Raw genomic sequence first — 22,196 nt, forward strand, 5'->3', positions numbered from 1 at the left:
CCCCAGGAAGACCAGTGGCCCCTCGCGGCACAACGCTGCCAGGCCGGCTGGATAACACTCGCTTCGGATCCGAGGGTTCGAAACCTTAGAGAGTTATGGCAGCAGAGCGGTGAACCGGTCCCGGTGCGGCCCCCGGTAGGCGACCGGCGCCACTGCGCGTGCGCAGAGGCAGAGAAATCTGGTTGTGCGCATGCGCAGGCGTAGCGGGTACCGGACCCCAGGACCGTTTCTCCGCTCTGCTATCACTCTCTACTTACAAAGACGCGTTATGCTCAGGCGGAAAGAGCCTCGCAGGAGGCATGACAGCAGTGACGTCACCTCAGCGTCCAAAAATGCTGGCTCTTGCAATTCACCTAACGTGAGAATTCGGTTACGTTTAAATGCCACCTTTCTTTTTAATTATTGAGTTTTCAAGGGCGCGTGACAGGGGGAGGGGTAATCTTAGTGGTGAAGTCTGTCGCAGACGGAGCGAAAACCTTGCAATGCTAGGAACATTTAAGAAAAAAGAAATACAGCTTGTGGATTACACAACACGAAACGAGGTCGCGTATTTTGAGCCATTTCAGCTGCGTTTTTTTTTTTTTTCCTGAGGGCGTACAGATGGATTCAATCTGTACTCCCTCAACCGAAGCACTTTTCACGGCCGGCGGTTATTTCTGCTGACAAGTGTGAATGTGAAACGGTGTAAGCGCTATTGGGATCATGTCTTGTTGCGAGGGCCGATATCGGGAAAGGCACTGGCAGCTTTGAAAGAAGGCACTCTGTTACCGTTATGAATCACCAGCCTCACTGAGTAAGTACTTGCTTGATTTTCTCAGCACGTAGGAACTGATGAAATGCTCGTTCACGTTCGAAAATACGGGATACGAGACGAGAGCTCCTCACGGTAAGTGTCTTTAAAAGAGCATACATGGAGATGTGGTTTTAGGTTTCCCAAATTGCATCAGCCCTGCGAAAAAACTTACTGTGTGCACTACTGCGGATGATAGGCGGGTGAAGCACTGCGGCACGGCAACATTGAAAATGTCGCTTCTAGCGATGCCGAGAGGTCCGCTGCGCTTGCGGCATAAGGACGCGTTATCATTCCTCCTGGGTTTAAAGCGTGTCTAAATCGGCAATTTTCTGCTCTAAATATCCGTCAACGAGTGTCCGCAGCCATTTAACACTTCAGCAGGTGCCACTTGCGCATGTCTCGCGCTTCAAAAGAGGCTGGTGTTGAGTTACGTGGGTGTTAATAAGCAGCTTAATTGTCGCATGGCGTGTCCGCGCTGTATACTTGTCTATTATGAGGAGGATGCCCCATATGTTCCACCGAACGCGAAAAGTGACTGTTGTCGTCGGCGTCGACAGGGATGGTACGAAAAGTCAAGGTACCTTAGCGGCGGTAGCTGCGCAGTGGAGAAGCGCGGTGGCCTCTGGTGACGTTGCTAGGCTATCGCATATGCTTGGCGTGCGGCTGGTTCTATTATTGCAGTACAGCACAAGCATAATTAGTACAGTCGCCACTGCCTTAGCTGAACGCTTTACCGACTTATCGTATCCTCCTGCCTTCGTTAAGGTAATTTGGTCGCAACTGTTGCATTTCTGTAAGGTTTAAGGGGGCACTTAAGTCTTTTACATTATACTGAACAGTTTTTCGTGAAAATTTTCGAGATATTCCACGCTAAAATCAAATGTGGTGTTCCAGCTAAGCTTGTTGACGGCTGTGCTACCGTGCACTTCAAATGGCTGTGTAAAAGCACGCAGTTTAGGATTGCATGGATCATGTATACGCTTTCGCTGCTCACGTACTGGGGCTATCCTTATATTAAAAACTGCTAAAACATGCGTTCATTGAAACTTGGGAAGAAACGAAAATCGACCTAGAAACGTTAAAGTAGGAGAGATCGTATGCGGTTGCGCAAACGTCTTTTTAAGTCGACAACCAACACACGTATAAAATCTTGAGGCGAACACTTGCAAGGAACGTTCCGCTGGTGCGATTACGCTTATGTACAATTTATACTGTTGACGAATTGTTCGGAGCACTTATTCGAGCCTCCGATGTGCGGAAACCTGCAGATTGCTGTCAGATTTTTGCCAACGGGTTCAAGGTCGCCCACTGTTCGCAGTATACCCGAAGTCATGGAACTTGCGTAACAGTTAATCCTATTTCGGTAGCGCATTGTTTCGTTTTGATGAAAGCTAGCGACGAAACTACAGCTTAAACCAATATGGCCACCGTGAATTGAAGAACACACGAAGTGAGTTTTGTGCGTCACCGAGCCTCCGCCGGCCCTGACGACGTCACATCCGTCTTGTCCGGGTACCAACCATAACGAGTCTTATAGTAGTGGACCGAATTCGCTTGGGCGCCAGCGTAGTACATCGCACCGCGCGTAAAAAAAGATGGAGCTTGCTTTTTGGGCTTGCGCTGCTCCGTTCCCGTAATAACTTGGTGCGTGTAAAGAGATTGGGGCAATCATTATCATATTCGTGAGCGGACGGATTTCGAATGGAACTCTCAAATATTTTAGTTAGGCAACGGGTTTTTTCTTTTTTTTTTTTTTTGCGTCGTAGATATGGTGCATTCACGAAGGGCAAGTTCTTTGAGTTTAGGTTAGATACTCTGTCAGACAGCTTTAAAGAAGCATCTCAAACCTTGGTTACCAGTCATATGGAAGGTGATGATAGACACACATGAGGCAGATGGTTTTATCTTGATGGCCGCGGGATTTTATAGCGTATTGTCTGGCGCAAAGTGGCCTGACCGTTTAATTGCACAAGCATGCAACAGTGGACCGCCTCACCTATAGGCGGAGATGGGCTTAGTGAACCGCGTCGGCGATGAACACGGCTTCTAAAGGATTTGTATCTGTAGTTTTACGCGTCTGCGTACAGCGCCCGTACTATAGACTAGCAGAACAAGCGCCATTTCTAGCTCCTTCGCCGGAACACGTTGTCGGGCAGCGTTCAGTTATTGACACGGCTTTGTTCGAAAATCGTGAGCGTACACAGTGCCAATCCAGCCCCATCGATCAGTTGTGTTTTGCGCCCGTGGCGCGCGAACACGATCGAGCGAATTGTCGAGGGCACCTATTTCCCGATGCGTAGTTAGTACACGGACGTGAGGCGCAGCGCAGCTCGCGTGGCATCCAGGAAGGGCGCATACGTAAAATGCCGGTCGTTCCACGCGACTGCCCACGCGTGCACGTCTGCCCAGCCTGCGTGTACCTTGACCTTGGAGCCGCCGCGCAGACATTTTGTTTCCCGCCGCGTTTTCTGCTTTCCCTGCGGGCCGCCCGCTGTGCGTTCTGCAATCGCTGTACCGCGGAGAGCTTACGCGCTCGAGTTGACAAAACAAGTAGGCATGCAGCAGGCTAAACAGTCGAACGTTACGTAAACGCGAGTTGCGCCACGTTTGGAAGGGTGAGGGGACTCTTTTGTAACATACTCCTCAGGGTTTAAGGGCACGGTGAATGACGATGTTGATAAGTATAAGTTGTCTGTGAAAACAACGTAGCTCCAGAACAACGGGCGCGGCTCACGCCTTCTGGCGCCTTAATTACGGTGCCGTATTTGCGAGCAGCGACGCGAGAATTGTGAAACTAACTCATCTTCGTTTCTCGCGTCCTTGAGCGTCGGAATGGGGCAGCTGATATGAAGCCGCGCCAAAACAGCTGCCGAGATAACTACGTGCCGTTAAAGCCTTTTGCTCCTGCCACCGGGACACAGGCTTGATTCATTCACGGCCGTTCTGGGTGTCGAAATACGAAGTACGCCCTCGCTGTGCGTAGGTGAAAAAGAATGTGCTTCGTGCCCTCACGTTGCGTTTTATATACGTCACTAGCTTCGGCAACATACATTTTCGAAGCCGCGTTTGCTACATTGCTCACTGCAATCATTAGTACGTAGCATGGGCTATTTTAGAGGGACCCTGCAACGCTTTCTTCATCTTTTTTATATCCTAAATGCTTTCAGAACGTACTCAACAAACACACTTACCACTTAGAATAAGGGGTCACTAAGTGCCTCAGCCAAGAATTACTGCTCTATGCCCATCAGGTAACTTTACCTTAGAAACTTGCTCACCACATTTTCTCTTTCCCGGTCTTGGCGTTCTTCGAGCGTTTGAATGACGTCATACAGCGGTGTAGCCTCCTTTCAGTTGCAGCAATGAACGCGTTAGATGTCCACTTTAAAAATGCCACAAAAGTAAAGCAGAAACCGAAGGCGCGTCGGCTGCGGCGAGCAAATCGCGCAGTGCCGCTCCGGGCTGGTGAGAACTATACGTAGCTTTCGCAGTGCTTCCAGACGCGCAGGAAAGACTGGAAGCGCTTATCGACAGTGTCGCACAGTCCATTTAATGCTGGAAACAGCCCTGTAATATACTCTGCAAATGCTTCATGTGCGGCACACGAATAAAATGGCACTTCCCCACACGAGGAACCCCGTAATTTTAAAATTCCCGCTCCAACTCCTCGGGTTAATGAGACGCGGGAGGAAATGCTACGCCCTTTCCTCTTCTCGCAGACCAAAGGACATTTCTGCTTCCCCAGCCTAAGGCTTCCAGCGTAGCCATATATGCTCGGAAAGATTGGCAGCCGTCTTTCTCTCCTCTTTTAGCTTTTTGGTTCCGCGTTAAAAAGCACTATCGCAGGAAACGGCAGAACGACTCATATTTATTGCATTCAGTTGTGCCTTAAAGGAGCCATGCAGAGAAAACCCAAGTTTGCTTCATTCGAAAGACTGCATCGTTAGAATCAGACTGACACCACTTTTAACGTAAACATCGCTCAAAGGGGGGGCTATATAAATTAGGAAAAAAGGAATGGCCATATGACACACTAGCTCATTTGCCGCAACAGAACCTATGATGTCATAAGTCCAGTTGTGCAATTGGCTGAGGCCGGCAAAAGCAAACGCAAAATATAGGCAGGGCTTATAAGCTTGCCGAACGAGCTATTTGCGCTTAAATTTATGGTACATTGTTTTTATAGCAGTAAGAATGGTTAGATAAACAGTGGAAGTTATAAAAGTACACGTAAACGTAGAAGTACCGATGCGTACTGCTGTTGGTACTGCTCGAACTATGCTTCTTATAGCTTCACAGCAGTGCTGCTCTTTGGGGTTTTCTCAGACGGCATGGCCCGATTGGCAAAAGCGACGGCGTCTTACGTCACCATATCTGTCTGGCGAGGACAATGTTTCACGAAACGATTATTTTCTGCCTTAACGTAAACAATTTAGGGGCAAATACGGTCGCAAACAAAACAAAGGCAGAAAACGACCCGGTGCAGTATGGTAGAGCCGTCTAGGAGGACTGACGGTAAACAAGGCTCCGCAGTCGTCTGCCGAGCCTAATGGCGCACTAAGTTTCGCTTGAAGGCCTGTTCTTGGGACGTCATTGCAGACGTCACGAAAACACAATTTGGCGGGGGAATCAAATTTATAACTTATCTTGGATTATTTCTCAGTGAATAAAGCTGCGTTTGCTTGCGGACAAGTGCTGGGGGCACTGTTGTAAATAAATGAGATGGGCGCAGGCAGAGGGCGATAGCTGGGGTAAAGAAGAAGACGAAGCTGCGCCCACTGCCTCGCTCAGAGTATGTTCCATCGCCTTACGAGAACGGGTGCTGGGTCGTGTTTCTCTCTTGGATCCTCCACACGCACTATAAAACACAAAATCTTTCGAATAAAACAAACGTGTTTTGTCTGCATGGCCCCTTCAACGCATGTCTCGGCTAGTGCCGGATTCTCTGAGCTCACATCTATCCGCCTCTTGTTCTCGTCTATTCTTTTTTCCAGCGTGAAATTTTGTCGTCCGTTAAAGGACACCTGAAACTCTTCTCCCAACTTGTTTTAACATCTGATTGATTGTGGGGTTTAACGCGCCGACGCAACGCAGGCGATGAGGCGCGCCGTAGTGGAGGGCTCCGGATTAATTTTGACCGCCTGGGGATCTTTATCGTGCGCCGAAATCTCGTACACACGGGCGTTTTTGCTTTTCGCCTCCATCAGAAAAGCGGCCGCCGCGGCCGGGAATCGAACCCGCGACCTCGTGCTCAGCAGTTTTAACATCTGAACGCTTTAGAACACGATTAAGAAGCGGGCCACGAAATTCCGAGGCAAATATTCCCATTCTGCGCGCGTCAGGTAAATGGGAAACTCGTTCGAAAGATTTTCTCTTTTACGTATTCTTCACTATCTCTACACGCTTTGAGTGCTTGTGGGATGTCACAGAAGCATTATTGCCGCTAGTTGACGGCTTTTTTTGCAGTCGTGGCAAGGAAAGTATTCGATAGCCGCTTTAAATGAAATCGCAGGAACAGCCAAGTAGAGAGAAAAAAAAAAATCTGCGGCAAGCAAGTCATTGAATTTCGCTCTGTGCTAGCGATACTTGACTATATATTTTGCGCAGTATGTACTTTTAGGAATGAAGAAAAGAAAGAACGTTTATGAGCCCCGCTGCTGCGGCCTTTACGCGTGGTTCTCCAGCCCAGGTTCATTTCTTCCTTACTTTCTTTAATTTTTTTTTTCCCCCTTGTACGAAACCGTGTGTCGCCGTTCTTTCAGGCACCCGCCGAGCGGGAAACATCTGAAAGGACGCGTCGTATAAAAGATGTCGCTCGGCGCGGTGAGTGCTCCTGGATTGCTGTTATCAGCCCGGCCCACTCTCCCTCGCAGCCCTTCAATTGCGGCCCGATAAGCGCCACTGCCACTGGGTCACGTTACGCGAGGCTCAGCCACTCTCCCCGAACACGATACGGGAGCCCCGATAACACGCGCTGGCATCCGAAGAACTCGCTGCGTCTGCGGGCTGCAATCGTGCCAACGAAAGGGGTTAGGAGCTGCTGATCCTTATCCCGTAGAAGCAGCCTGCTTCTGTTCAGGGCTGTTGAAAACGGAGCCATGACTTGAAGGCCCACATTTTTTGTTTCGATTTTGCAGGATTCCTTTATGCGAATAGGGTGCCGCAAGGCTATCGCTTTCTCGCTGTTTTTCTTTTTTCTATAGAGTGCGCGCACCACACAGCGCACTCTATACGAAAACGTGCGATAATGCGCTTAACGGGTACGTGCGAAAAGCTGTGATAACGGGCGCGCATTAAGCCGTAGAAAGAAGCACGTTATTTTAAACGTAACTGGGCCAACCGCCCGTACTTGTCGCTTTGACGCAGCTATATTACCGGGCTTCCTTTTCCTCTTTGTCCATCTCGCAAATACCAGAAGGCAGAGAAGAAAAACAAAACATCTTGGGCGATCCGCCTCATCGGGTGCGTCGCAAAGTAGGCCAATATTACATATCTACGCGCCTGAAGCGCAATATTTCATTAAAATAAATTGATAGCCCTGTACTGTGCAATCAGCTTTGTGCGGCTGGTGCGCTGCGGCTTCCTGGGCTGAGAAATTCAGACGCAATAGGACCGGACCAAATGGCGCTTGAGTATGAACTGGACCAATGCGAAGCGTGTGCTATAAAGTGCGCCGTATATATACGCCTAAACGAACGGACCCAATCTGACCGAGCTGTGTGAAACGAGTGACCACCTATTGCAAGTGATTCGGCGCCAGGTGGAGTTAGCAGCCGAAGCTGTAGCTTCACCGTAAATTTTATAACCAGAAAATTTCATTTTTTTTTTGGGGGGGGGGGGGGGGGGTGCTGTTTTATGAGGCGAAGGCCTTTAATGGATGTCCACGGTGTCGTGGCGGCAACTGAACAGCCACAGCAGCGCGTGTTTGCCGCAAACTACAAGAATAGCGACCAAATTATCCTGCTTGCAGTCGCCGATCGAGTGGGTCATACGTGTCAGATATTTACTGATATTTATTTGAAAATACGCTTCCGCGGAGAATCATGAACATCGCACCATTTAAAGCAAGGATTCTCGCGAGGCTCATTGGTTCAGCGAGCGGCCTAGTTCATATAGGCTCGTGGGCGTTAGGGTAGCCAGGCAGGCGTCAACCTTGGAATGGCAGTGCAATTGCTTGGCGGCCTGGAGCATGCTATTCTGAAAAAGAGCCGCATCTGCTCGAAAGAAATACTTCCATAAGTTAGGAAAATTTGGTTCAGTTTAATTGATTGATTGATTGATTGATTGATTGATTTTAGGGTTTAACGCGCCGACGCAACGCTGGCGATGAGGCGCGCCGCAGTGGAGGGCTACGGATTAATTTTGACCATGTGGAAATCTTCAACGTGCGCAGAAATCTCGTACACAGGGGCGTTTTTGCTTTTCGCCTTCTTCAGAAAAACTGCCTCTGCGGCCGGAAATCGAACATGCGACCTCGTGCTCAGCAGCGCAACGCGTCAGCCACGGAGCCACCACGGCGGGTAGTTAGTTCAGCTCAACGCGTTAACAACTCCTTTAGTCGCTGTCTGAAAGTGGTGTTTCCTTTTGTGAGGAACGCTGACGTCATAGCTTGGCTCACATTGTGTATTTCTGCACGGACGCTGGAGGAAATAAACTGCTCCTGCCTATGGCATGCGAACGAACGTTGTTTGAGACAAGTGAAATCAACGATGCCTTATGACCAGTGTTACATTTTTCTATAGACACAAATAAAGAAAAGAACAGCTCCTGTGCTGTGTCAGGGTAATACTTATCAGCCGACGCTCATGCGATTGTTTATTCTTTTTTCTTACTGGTGTTTTTCGAGGGACTGACGAACCGCAGTTTATCTGCTCACTTTCCTCAAGCTCCTTTGAAATTTGGGGGCTTTACGCGCAGAAGCTGCACGTGGGCTGTGAGGATGGTTCCGGATTGATTTTGACCACCTGGGGATCTTAATAAAAGTGCGCCGAAGTATCGACACACGAGCGTTTTTGCTTTTCGCCTGCATCTCAAAAGCATCCACTGCGGCCGCGGGATCGAACCCCGTTGCCTTTGAGCTCAGCTGGACATCGCCTTAGCCACTGAGCCACCGCAGCTGGCGCTTCTGTCAGGCTAGGGTTAATGGCTGTCAGTGTGAGCAAAGCCCGAATAAAGTAGACTTCAGATGAAACGACATAAGATAGTTGCGCAGAATATCCGTCCTGGAGAGAGAGAGAGAGAGAGAGAGAGAGAGAGAGAGAGAGAGAGAGAGAGAGAGAGAGAGAGAGAGGGGAAGGCTCTTTATTAGAGGAGAAAGCCGAGATGTTTACCGGAATTTCGACACCAACATGCTACTCTGCGGGGGAAGGGGGTAGGGGCGGAAAGAAAAGGCCCGATAGATACAGGGCAGAAGAAAGAGAACAAATAAAAGAGAAAAAAAATAACAAAAATGACGTTCAGTTCGTGTCGGTAGTGTGATTGAAAAGTCTTTTTTTTTTACTCTAAATCACTGCAATAACGCCAATCCTGTCCAGATAGGTGAACCGCGCCGCCAGTACTTTGCGTTGAGCTTGTGGGGATGACCATGAACCAAGGAGTGCTTTCAAGGTAATTGGTCCTGGGATGAGGCGCTCTAGTTCCTGCTCAAGGCTGCACCTTGCGTTGATATATGCGAAGCATTCCAACAGCAGATGCTCCAGGGTTTCCAACGATCCGCAGTTGTCGCAGTAAGGGTTTTTCGTGACACCAAGCCGAAAAAGGTATGCCTTCGTAAGTGCTGCGTTGAGGCAAAGTCGGCGGTAGGTCATTTACGCATCTGGTGCCTCGTAACAGTGACATCAGCACTATTGGCAAAGAAAGTGCTCGTCGTGGCCGTCTTCGCATCACTTTAGAAGGGTCACGTGCGACGAACGATTGGCATTTTCCACGCCATAAATAACTGCTTCACGCTGAACGGAAAGTGCTAGCCGCCGTCATGGCCTAGCCATTTTTGAGGCGTTGAACACCCCATGGTTGTTCGGTAACTACTGAATCCAAAATTTCGTTCGCCCGTGCAGCTATGCGTTCACTACCGAACGAGTAATGAGCTTGCGGGGAACGCCGGTACTTTAGTTTGGCACTTCTTATATACCGTGCCTAATTTCAGGCCGCCTCGCACAACGGTGAGAGCGTGCTTACCGCCAACGTCCATGAGTCAGAGTCATCTGGTACGTGGCACTCGGTTGGGCGTGACACTATGTGCATCGTAATCTTTATTAGTCGTACACGAATCACTGGTCGCGCTCGTCGTATTGCGTTCTATGCAGTGGCCTTACGCCCAAGTAAATGTAAATTAACCAGCTGTTAAGGGTCGTTACTTTCGCCCTACTGACTTATTTCACGGAGTTGCTTGATGCAGAGTTCCGCAAGTGCGTACGTCTGGCGGTAGCGCAGAACATAGGCACAAACCATTCGCATGAAAGCATGCTTCTAGTGCTTACAGGTTTTTGTTACCCTTGAGATGAAAAAAAAAAAAAGGAAACCACGCGAACAGACGAAATCTCCTGTCCAGTCGGCTCCATTGCGCGTGTCTGATACGGAGGGGGCAGAAGGTGGCAGCAACACACAAACCCTGATTTCTCTTCTCCGGACAGCGTGTTGGGGTAGCGTTCAATAACGTGTCGGGGGAGGGGGGGATTGAAATACTTGGCATATGTGACGTTTTGATCACGATCGCAGTTTGTTCGGCAGGCAATTCAATCTGGCGCCTGGTCACTTATATCTATCGACGCTTTGTGGGAAACGCGGCATCCTAACAGCTGCGGCGCGAGATCAGTGCTCGCTTAACGGGAACAAGCAACCGGGGATGGGCGCATGCACTGTCACCGCGTCACCACTTCGCGGCGTGCGGACGGCGTCATGCAGCGTTTGGCATGAGAACTCCGAAACTGAAATTGCTGCCACGGAAAAGCTTCTGGTAAACTTCGCGACGTACTCCTGACTACACTCGGGTACAAGTTAAGAACGGTTATAGCTCATGTAGTGTATCACTCCACTGAAGCAACGGGCCCGGATGTCAATGCGCGCCCGCGCTTTGCGCTTAATGCGTCACATCGTCTGCTTTTTCTTACGCAGCTTGTTTGTCGTCTCTGCGGTAGTTTATAAGCAGATTAAGTCTGAAAAATCACGGAAAAGGCTCGTGTCGCGATCAAAATACTGGCAGTAAGGTTCTCCTTGGGTCGTGTTGAGGAACAGCAGGCTGCGATGATAAGGCGTAGCTACAGCTTCCGCTGTCGTTTATCAGTTCTGCCTGCGTACCTAGTGATGCGGTTTGAATTGTTCGAAACAACGAAAGTGTGTTCTAAAAAAAAAAGCGCGGCGGGTTTTCGATGTTCTTCGTAAGCACCATCCTACGCGCAGTCGTAGATGTGTTCGCGAAAAGTTGAAGCAATGGTCAGAGGCGAATGTGGTTTTCTGCAAGAGATGTGGGAGTACGTGCGCGTGCAATTACGTCTCGCGCGCGCACGTCTGAGCCGTGGAGGAATTCCAGTAGTTGGGCAACGATCAGGCTAAACACGGGCCACGCCGTATGCCGGCCTTGGCTGAAAGGGCAGGGTAGTGGTGGGGCCCCATTTGGCGACGACGTTCGAGCAGCCTGTTTACGTCGGACACCCGTACATCGCTCACTCGGAGAGCTGCTTGTCGGTGTACATATACACGACTACAGGCGTGCAGCGCCTCATTTGACTTGGTTGATTTTCGGCAACGCCCCAGTCTGCACCGGTTTATTGTTCGCTTCAGGCTACCCTCACTTGATACCTGAATTTTTTTTAAGTGAGCATGGTTGAGTGAACGGTTCAACCTCTTAGCGCTGGTTGATTTACTGTGCAACAAAAAGAGAAGCTCAAAAGGGGGCAACAGCAAAAGTGTTAAATGGGTGAAAGCGATGCTTTTGATTTGGCTTTGGTTTTATTTGGATGTCTAATATTGGCGAATGCTAGAATGGAGGGACCCATTCATTTGCGCCCCGCAAGCTGCGGGTCCCGTGTTCTGCAGAGCTTGCTGTTATAGCCTGCCCATACCGTGCCCTACAACGCGAACATGCGCGAACGAAACATGTAGTGACAAATTTTAGGATCACGACCACGAGCGCTTTAGGGCCCTCGAAGAAATACGCGTGTCGCGGAGCAAAAACAAAACACGCATTATGGGGACAGCATATCTGCAGAAATTCTTTTTTATTGGGGGGGTAAAGCGTTGTAGTAGTGCCCACTTCTGAGACTCGGTATTTGTTTTGTAATTCCGAAGTTCCGTGCGCTAACTGATAATTGTTTGGGCAGAACGAAGGGGTATACGGAATCTGTTCGTTTACACGCTCTTTACCGTTACGCGCGGCCCCTACTTTACCCGCAGCACCATGGTTTCCGTCTCGTATAACACTTAGTAAACGCCGTATGCCTTGTTTGTGTTCGCGGTCGAACTACCGCACAGCAGCGCGCGGACCACCAATGAGTCAGTCAGGGTCAGTTTGTTTAACAGAGCGCAGATTTTAGGAGTGCCAACAAAAAGCCTGGAGACAAGGCTTCACTGCGGTCGACGCCCCTCGTCTATCTATCTTGCATCGCGAGCTTTATTTACTCGCATTATCAAACGGCAGGTGCTGTTCCACCGACAGAGTGTTTTGCCAGGCCGTGTCAAGCGCATCTGGATTCGTGCAATGCTTCTCAGGCGAAACAAGTTATCAGCTCTAAATTATCAGCTCGCGTCAACAGGACACGTGCGATGGCACACTGTATCCTGCCGTGAGGATGACGACTTATGGTTATTATTGGCCTCCTGTCTGTATCGGGCTCCCTCAAGCACCATCAATTGACGAACGTATTCGGTTTCATTTTGATGCAAATTTTCCCGTAGGTTTGCAATTTAGTTGCAGTCTTTATGAAGCGATCTCCTGTTGTCCTGTCCTGTCATCCCGTTTCTTCTTGCAGCAACGGCACCAGCGCACATCTCAGCTCATACTTTCATCTACTGCTGTGATTTCATTTGATACAGAGAACGTTATAAAGTTAGTCATCGTTCTCATTTCGGGTTGTGGGAATGCTGTCGCATTCTGCCCATTAAAATTTTCCTTGTTTTCTTTTCTTCCCCAAGCTGCGTTTGCATCATCTTTCTGTGTATTGATGTGCCTATAGCCTCTCATTTTTACGGAACCCGATTGGAAATCACTCGGCAAGGCACTACTCCTTCCATTAGTAAATGACTTCGGTGTTTTACTACTCCTCCGCTCCGCACTTATCCAACAACTTCCCTAGTTTCGTCGTCCGTTTGTCGCTGCTTTTTGCATTTGCTTTTTAACTGTTCTCTTCCTCACTCTTTTATGCCTGGTGCAATATATGTCACGTGGCCATTTTCACTCTAGCGGAGCACGCTTCTTTTTTCTGCATGCACGGTTCACCATAGTTACCCTGTTGCCCTCATGCATGTTTAATGACCTACGCGCCAGGTATGGTAAACAGCTTCCTTATCTTGAAAAAGCTACGTGTTACCACTCGGGCATACTTCCTCCAAATGCACGGGCTCACTTGTGGCTCCATCTGGCTTTGAGTGCTGTTTAGGGCAGAAATTCGATTCACCAGTATTTAACGTCATACCGCCCCACAGAATAAACTTGTTAGAGTGCCAATCGATCTTATTGGTTGGACAAAACCGCATTGATAATCTCCGTACTGTTTGAACGCATAGACCGGCGACGTCGTTTTTTGTTTCAGTGTGAAAGCATTCATACCCTACCACCATGCAGTATTTCGCCGGGGGTAGGATGAAGTCATATAGCAAAGGCATCACTGTCGCTAAAGGGCCAGCCGAACTACTGGCGGCGCGAAGGGGGGGGGGGTGAGTTTGTGCCGCCCTAACGTTGGGTCTAACGTTACACGTTCAAGTCTAACGTCGTCAATCGGTACCAGCAGCTTGGCGCCCAATGAGTTTGACGTTGCTTGGCTGGTCATTAAGCTTAACGTTGGCGCTGCTTAACGCTAATCGCTATCAAAGGTCTAACTAGGCCTATTGGTCCAGGAATTGTAGCCATAATAACCGAGACAAGAAGACACAAAGGGGGAAATGATGATGATGATGATGATGACGACGACGACGACGACGTCGAATCATTCTCGCCGACAGGGGCACATACCCCCAGCTGCTTATAAAACGGCTAATAAGCTCATTTCAGTTCGTGGGGGAGTTAATCAACCAATCAAGCACCGGGATGGTCGACCGCAATAAATCTGTGCTCCCGCCCCGAATCCCGCGGGCGCAATCTGATGCCAAGCGATGTGTTACGCACGCACGCACGCACGCGCGCACACACACACACACACACACACACACACACACACACACACACACACACACACACACACACACACACACACACACACACACACACACACACACGCACACACACAGCGACTGCCACATACCCGCGGGGGTGCATTGGCCAACGTTTATGGGCAGCAACTTGTACCGATTTTGCACGAAATTCGCTGGATGGAGCATCCAAACCGTCTGTAAATTTTTGTTTAGTCTGCATTTGCATCTGCCTGGTTGGGCGTCTGCTGCGCACCAGAGTTCCCTGCTTTTTATGAACCACTGGTACGCCATCTACCGCTACAACATTGGATGGGTACGCTACCACCAGAACCCGCCTTTTTATCTACTTCATCACCGCAGGGATGCAATAGGCGGATAAATTACTTCCATTTGTACCCTGAAGTGCGTGTTTCGGCTACGTGTTCCAGAAATGCGCAGCAACGTTTCCTTGCATATAAATAACAATGACATGCGGCTGAGTTCCCACCGCAGCCGTGGCCTAGTGGTTTGGGCACCCGCCTCGGCTGCGGCAGGTGGGTGGTTCGAAACCCACCGCCGGACACCCACCGGTAAAACTGGGTACAAGCGTCCCTCGGCCCGGCGCCCGGCTTCCTCAGAGGTGTACGCTTGGGAGAAGCTCCGCAGAACGCCCTGCGCCCTTCGGGGCACAGTTTCGAGCGGCACAGCCTGCACAGGTGGTTGAGACACGAGAAGCTTGGGGCGCTTGAATGCTCAGAAGCACACCTGGGTTGTTGCGGTCAGCTCGCAAGCACGATGGAAACTCGGGCCGTAGGTGGGGGGGGGGCTGCGGCCTAGTTGGCGGAGCTTCTTTTTAATTTTTGTCAGATGGGAGTAAACTTCGGGGGTGCGGGCAATGCTGATTACCTCTTTCACCCTTTATTTGGGGCCTGGAAGCACCGTGAAGACTAGTTATCGGCAGCACAGAGATAGCTATACGACATCTCTTCGTGGCAGTTGATGTTTTTTTTTTTTTTTAATTATCTGTTTCGTGTGTGCCTTTTCCAAATGCAGGTAAACTTGACCACACGTCAGTTGGTGAAGTCGGGGCCCGGTGGGGACAGGGTACACGGTCGGCAAAATTGGCATAAAAACGCAAACGCGTGCGGCCAAAGGGTTCCGATAGAAATATCCCTTACAAAAATGCTTTTTTACATTCTGTAGACGTTCTGTTGACATCCTACCAACTTTATTGCTATCCTACATACTCTTACATTCTATTGACAGTCGTCTGTAAAAAGTCTACTGAATGTATGTTGACACCCGTCTGTTGACTGTTGTATGTAGAAAGTCTACTTAATTCACGTTGACATTTGTCTGTTGACGGTTGTATATAGAAAGTCTACCTCATTTTTGTTGACATTTGTCTGTTGACGAGCTTCTGTAGGATGACCACTAAAAGTGTTTTGACACGCTTTGTCTCAAGTTGAATTTAACGCGAACATCTTTTTCCTTCGTCCTGGAGTCCGATTTCAATTAATTCATATTGGTTTTTGCTAAATACCAGGACAGGTTCACAATATTTGGGGACAAACTATTTACTTGGCTTTAACCAAATTGCGTTACTTTGTTTGAATCAGGTTTTAAACACACACACACACACACACACAAACACACGCGCGCCCGAGCGCCTGCACGCACGCACGCACGTACGCACACATACTCTCTCTCTCTCTCTCTCTCACACACACACACACACACACACACACACACACACACACACGTATCTTTCTCTCTCCCTCTCTGTCTGCATGTATCTTCACACTTGTGCAGCCCGAGAAAAAAAAAGTAGCAAAAGGGAGCAACTTTCACTGTTCGTACCTCGAGCCGCGCAGTTTCTCCCTCGGAACAACCAGTTCGTCCCTCAGCCGCACGGGTTGGTACTTCACGACCCGCTCGCTTTCACTCTTCACGGTGATCAACATGACTATTCAGCGGTTCCGAACAAGCGCCAGCCAGCGGCATCAACCACGCGCAACCGCTCGTCACTGTGTTTTGATTTGCGCAAGCTAAGTGCCATGCATGGTTGAAAGGAACGAATTATGCCAGTAAATATTTCGCGACAGACTACTGGACGTGTCTCCAACAACGGCGATAATCTAAAATCGCCTGCTATGCCCACCTAATACGGCCGGCGCAGATGTTTTGGTCGCTCTCGGCCAACCGCCAGCGGTGCCCCTCCCTCTTTGCGTACCTCCGGGAGAAACGCGTCAATCACCGGAGGCAGCCGAAACGCGGCGCGCAACCCAGTCCAGATTTCCGTTTTGTTTAGTTACAGCTTGCAACAATAAAGTAAACATGAAGATATGTGCAATTGCTTACGTTCCAGTGTTTCGCGGTATTATATTTTGGAAATAATAACGCGTAGTTTTGTAAACATGCAATGAGAGGCGCGCCTCACCGCGGCATCGGCATCCCGCGGCTGGCGGGTATATATACATGAAGTGCACTTCTAGCATTTGTGGTGTGTCGGTGTCCTGCTTGCAAGCGCTTGTGGTTTTTCGGATGTAGTACATTTGTGAGCTGGGGTTGGTTTGTTGTGTTGTGTTTCAGAAAGTGCGCGTGTGGATGTGTGGCTCCGCAAAATGTGAACCCTCGCAGACGAGGTTCCCGAGGCCTAATCTGTTTCTGCTGTCTTTTTTTTTAATTTTTGCTCCCACTAAACGATCCTTTAAAGGGCAATAATGACGACGTTCTATTAAGCTGTATTGACACCACGGTCTAGGAATGGCCGGCTTTTCTCACTGCATCAAGTTTCGAATATCCTGTCAGAAACGCTTCGGTTAGCAACAGCGATTGAGTATAAAGTCTACAAAAAACTTTCTGTAGAAAGTCTACAGAAACGTTTCAGTTCAAACACGGTGGCCAATGGTTGACAAAAAGTTGGTAGGCTGTTGCTAGGAAGTCTATAGACAGTAAGTAGACAGTCTACTCCATGTTGGTAGCTTTTCTCGACTTTTGTCAACAAACATTGAACTCAATGTTGGTAAAAAATTTTATGAGGGATTGCAATCGTCTTTTAAACGCTTTTGGCCCGCCCTTTCGCGTTCTTACGCCAGGTTACGTGAAATGCGGCTGGGTGCAGAGGAGGAGGAGGAGGAAAAACTTTATTGTGAGCCTGGTGATGTGGGAGTGGCTCCTCAGTCCAGGAGACCATGGGACGACCTTGCTGTCTCAGCCCTGGACACCAGGAGTTGCTGTGCATCCAAGCCGGCGCTGGTCGTCAGGTTCTCCCACAGCTCAGGGAGGGGAAGGGAAGTGGGTAAAGGTGGGAGGGTTGGGTTGTGCGCGCACCCCAAGATCATGTGTATGAGGGTACATGGGTTAGGGCAGAATTTACATGTGGCAGGGTATTGGGTGGGGTACATCCGATGTAGCCAAGTTGGGTGAGGAAAGGTGTTTGTTTGAAGCCTCCGGAGTATTACTTCTTCTGTTTTAGTAAGCTGCGGGTGAGGAGGGGGAAAATGTTGTCTTGATGTGCGGTAATGTTGGGTGATGTCTTGAAATGTGAGCAGGAGAACGAGACTTGGTGTTTCCTCAGAGGCCTGGGAGGAGAGTTCGCAGGCTTGTCTATGGGCAAAATTATTGCCCGTTAGTGAGGAGTGTCCTGGGGTCCACACAATGTCGATCTTCCTGTTGGGGGCGTGTTGAGCCAGGAGGTCCCACGTAGTTGAGGCCACGTAACCTGATAAAAAGCTGCGACAGACGGCTTGACAGTCTGTAATTAGAATCGTTGCGGGTGTTTGAGTGATGGCGAGGGCCACAGCGAATTCTTCCGCGGCCCAGATAGAAGGGGTCTTGATTGAGGCGCAGGTGATGATCGTAACCATGGGGTGTGGAGGGCTGTGTTTATGGTGGACATACCTAAACGAAACGCCGCCCCCGTTCCCTTGCACATTAAAAGTTGCCGTCAAAAGAGAAGCCAAGCTGTGTGGAAACCCTGTTTTCACCAAGTAAACATACTGGAAAAGTTTACTTCTTCTGAACACAGCGAAAAAGCTTGCCACCTGGCAAACGACAGATCGCGAGTGAAACGAGGCTGTGGGCATTAACCCGTAGAAGTTCACAATGGAAGCGAACAATAAAAATATAAAACGCTACCGAGAATGCACTAGCGAAGAGCAACCGCAGCCGATGATAAATGCAAGAAAATAGCAAAGACGAAAAGCAACGCTTCCATCAACAACAGAGCATCGAGAACTGAGGTCGACAGCGCGTCTTCAACACCAAAGGTGAGGAGGTAAGGTTGGGTGAAGGTACTAACCTCGCGGAATGACTAACCCCCGTAAGCCCAGAAATGCGACAGATGCGTGGGCGTCCGTTGTCTTAGTGCCATCCTTTGACAAGCCGCATGTGGTACAGTCACAGAGCCTCCTCCCGGTGCAAATAAGGTGCCTTTCTACGAGAACATTTCAGTCAACCTGTCGTTCCTGCGAATGGGCTCAACAGGTGCCTTCGCCGTGTTGCACTGGATCTTCGGCACCCTACGTCATTCTGAACGTAATCTGGCAACATAGCATCAGGGCTTCGTGGAGGTCGTCACACACAAGCGAGTGGACTGCGCCAGCCTTCTTACACGCTTTTCAGGTGGAACAGCTTTGCATGTTTCGTGTGGGGTGCACAAAAAGTTCGGCTCTGCGCACCTCGCGCTGTCAGCGTTTACCATGGAATAGCAGCCGGGACCGGGGCCGTACTAATTTTCAGGTTCCCCAACAGTCGCCACGCACGCCCGGCGCAGGAAAATGCCGTCACAGGTTTATGGGGAACCTGCCCCTTGAACTGGCGGAGGAGCAAGCAGAACACCTCTGTAAATGATTGCCACTTCATTTCCCCTAGCAGATCCCACTTCGATCGGCATACAGGTAAGCGGGCGGTTAGGTTATTAAGACAATTTTTTGGGTTGAAAGGAGCCCAAGAAAGACTGTCGTCTTTAAAAACAATTATGGTTGGTTAAGCAATAGAAGCTTATAGTTTTATTTTCCGCTTGAACATGATGATGATGATGATTGCTATTGGTTACCCCTTTGTAGCGAAGTGATGACATGTCATCTTACCAAAAAGGACTAATATACCTGTTTTATACTCTTGGTTTAATACTAGCGCTGCTTAGGGCAGGCACAAAAAGCTTATTAGGCACAAAATACTTTTTTTTCTGTTACAGGTGGTAACTGCCCTAGGCAATATTCCCCTCTCTGCTTTTCGTCCACCAGCATTCTAATCTTCTTCTCGTCCCCTCGACAGCCTTGAAGTTAACTTCCTCTGTGCTACCCTTAAATCCTAGGGCTTCCGGAAGCCGAATATTTCCGTCATGTAGATTTGGATGGATACCCTCGCATTCTAACACTATGTGCCGCATAGTTTCTGTTTCTTTTCCGCAGATCACGCATACCCCAATCATTTTGTGAATACTTTCCCACAAAGCTCTTAGTTCGCAAGCAACCTGCTCTAGCCTCAAAAAGCAAAGCACGGCCCTGGGAATTATCGTAGAAATTTTCCTTTCTGATGTTCAATTTCTCAGCCCTGTACATCTCTAAAGACGTTTGAGCTTCCATTTTTTCTCTCCATTTATTCGTTTCAATCTGCCTTGCCTCTTTTTTGGTTACCTTGATTGATTTTGATTGATTGAGTGTAGGGTTTAACGCGCCGACGCAACGCAGGCGATGAGGCGCGCCGTAGTGGAGGGCTCCGGATTAATTTTGACCACCTGGGGATCTTTAACGTGCGCCCAAATCTCGTACACACGGGCGTTTTTGCTTTTGCCTCCATCAGAAAAGCGGCCGGGAATCGAACCCGCGACCTCGTTCTCAGCAGCGCAACACCATAGCCACTGAGCCACCGCGGCGGATTTTTGGTTACCTTAGCTGTTTTGGATTCTCCACGGTTCTTTCCGTATTTCATCGTTTGCCTTCTAGTCTTCCTTAACCACTGCGTGTCCACGCTTTTCAAGTATAGGTACCTAAAAGCCTTAGCTGCCCACCTTCGTTGACCAACTCCTCCCCCACCCCCCTTTCTTTTTTCCGCGGGTACAAAGTTTTTTCTTGTCAGCGTCACTGGAATGACGAAAGGTTGAACATCTCTCTGAGCTACGGCTGCTCGATGGAACCAAGGTCTTGTTTCCATCGAGTGGCCGTGTCTGAATGCTCGAGCTTAAGGTACACAAAGTCAAGGCTGTAACCACGTTTCAATGGGAGCGGGGCGTGAAATTGGGCTATCTCTTACAAACGTACTGAACGCTTAGCACTTCTGTGGCCTCTAGGAGATACGAGGGGAACTCAAAGAGTTAGGCGAGACGTGCAGCCCCCGAAACAACGAATGCCTCATCGTCTCCGTCTACTCGGATGTCACTGCGCCTCGTCTTCTTTAGTTTCGGTAGCGTTGCGTTTGCGAGCATTCTGTGAACTCCTTTCAGTACCTGGAAGTAGTCGGATTTGGCCAAGGAGGGACCCGCCTATCCAGGGGCGTAGCCAGAAATTTTGCTCGGGGGGGGGGGGGGGGGGCTGAGACTGCACCTCGACCTCCTCCATATGATTTTTCAAGGGAAAAAAAATATGTTTTTTATTTATTTGTTTAGGTACACTAAGGGCCCCGAAGTGCATTACATATTGGGGATCGAAAAAGAAAAAAATATACATAGGATCAGTGTACAAAGAAAACCATGGGAAGAAATTATACACATATAACGCAATAACACAATTTGTACACTCACTAGTTGCTATGAGCAATAGCAAAGTGGACAGAGTATGTTATAACATAGACAAGGCAATAGAAGTTCATTTACCACTTGGTTTCCGAATTGATAAAGTCCGGTTCCATCCATTCGCGTGAGGTACTCATTTTGAAGATATGATAAATATGTATAATAAGTATTTATGTATATTATACATAATAAATACAAAACTATTAACTGATAACAATGTATGTTACACGTTGGGGATGAATTATTGAACCCGTCGTACTGTCAAGAACAAGAAAAATAAAATATTTCTTCATAAAATGTATTCGTATGTTCCGAGAATTGCAGCAGGACTGCTATCACTGCATGCAATTTTGTTTTGTCTACATAACAACTTACACTTTAAGAAATATGTAAAAATATAAACAGATATCCTTAACAAACATGAAAGCAAAAGACACAGAAGTAAAGAACTACATTAATCTAAAACTAACAAAAGATTGCATGCAGTGGATATTGTCACGAAGGCAAGGACGACGCAGTTGTTTGGAAAAGAAACAAGTTTATTGGAGCGAACTTGTGCTCCCCTAACAACTGAAAAGAATACAGAGGCGGCGAGGCAGCGGTCAACAAAGTGACGTACGTGCGTCGGCGAGCGTCGCGGAATCGAATGCCCCGGCGTCTGCTCTGCAGGCTTTTTATCTTTCGGCGCGCGTGGTTCTGGAACCGTCGATTCGCATCGAGAACATTGTAGATGCAAGAAGATTATTCCGGGCTGTTCACGTAAATCGGAATGCTCTCCCTATCACAACGGATAACACATGCGGCACAGAAAGAAGGAATGGAACACGCGCTTCCCTTGGCACGGAGATAACACAGACCGGCGCAGCCGGGCGGTAAAAGCAAAACACAAATAAACAAACCCAATGTATGGTTCGCGGCATTACCCCCCCTCTAAGAGTGCATCGACCCGATGCTAACATAAGCGACAGTCCGAAAATAAAAATAAAAGTTCGTCATCGTCCGTAGAAAGGTTTTAAGCGAACCACATGGACGACTTCGGGCCGCGTACGTCGTCGTGATGTGCCGGAGTCACCATCGGGGATCACTTCGTAGGTAAGTTGGCCAACACGTCGCAGAATCTGGTAGGGTCCGAAATACCGTCGCAGAAGTTTCTCACTCAGTCCGCGTCGTCGGACGGGAGTCCAAACCCGTCCGATGGGAGTCCAATAATCTTCTTCAGTTTAGACGCAAATGGTCCGCTCATTACCGAATAGTCAGCTCCCGTGTCTACGAGGGCGACTACGTCAAAGCCGTCGATGGACACCTTGACGTCAGACGCAGTCTTCCTCGAGTTCCGGGTTCGTC

Source organism: Haemaphysalis longicornis, unplaced genomic scaffold, assembly GCF_048455015.1.
Source record: "Haemaphysalis longicornis isolate Haplotype H1 unplaced genomic scaffold, Haemaphysalis longicornis Haplotype H1 scaffold_1, whole genome shotgun sequence".
NCBI classification, from domain to species: domain Eukaryota; kingdom Metazoa; phylum Arthropoda; class Arachnida; order Ixodida; family Ixodidae; genus Haemaphysalis; species Haemaphysalis longicornis.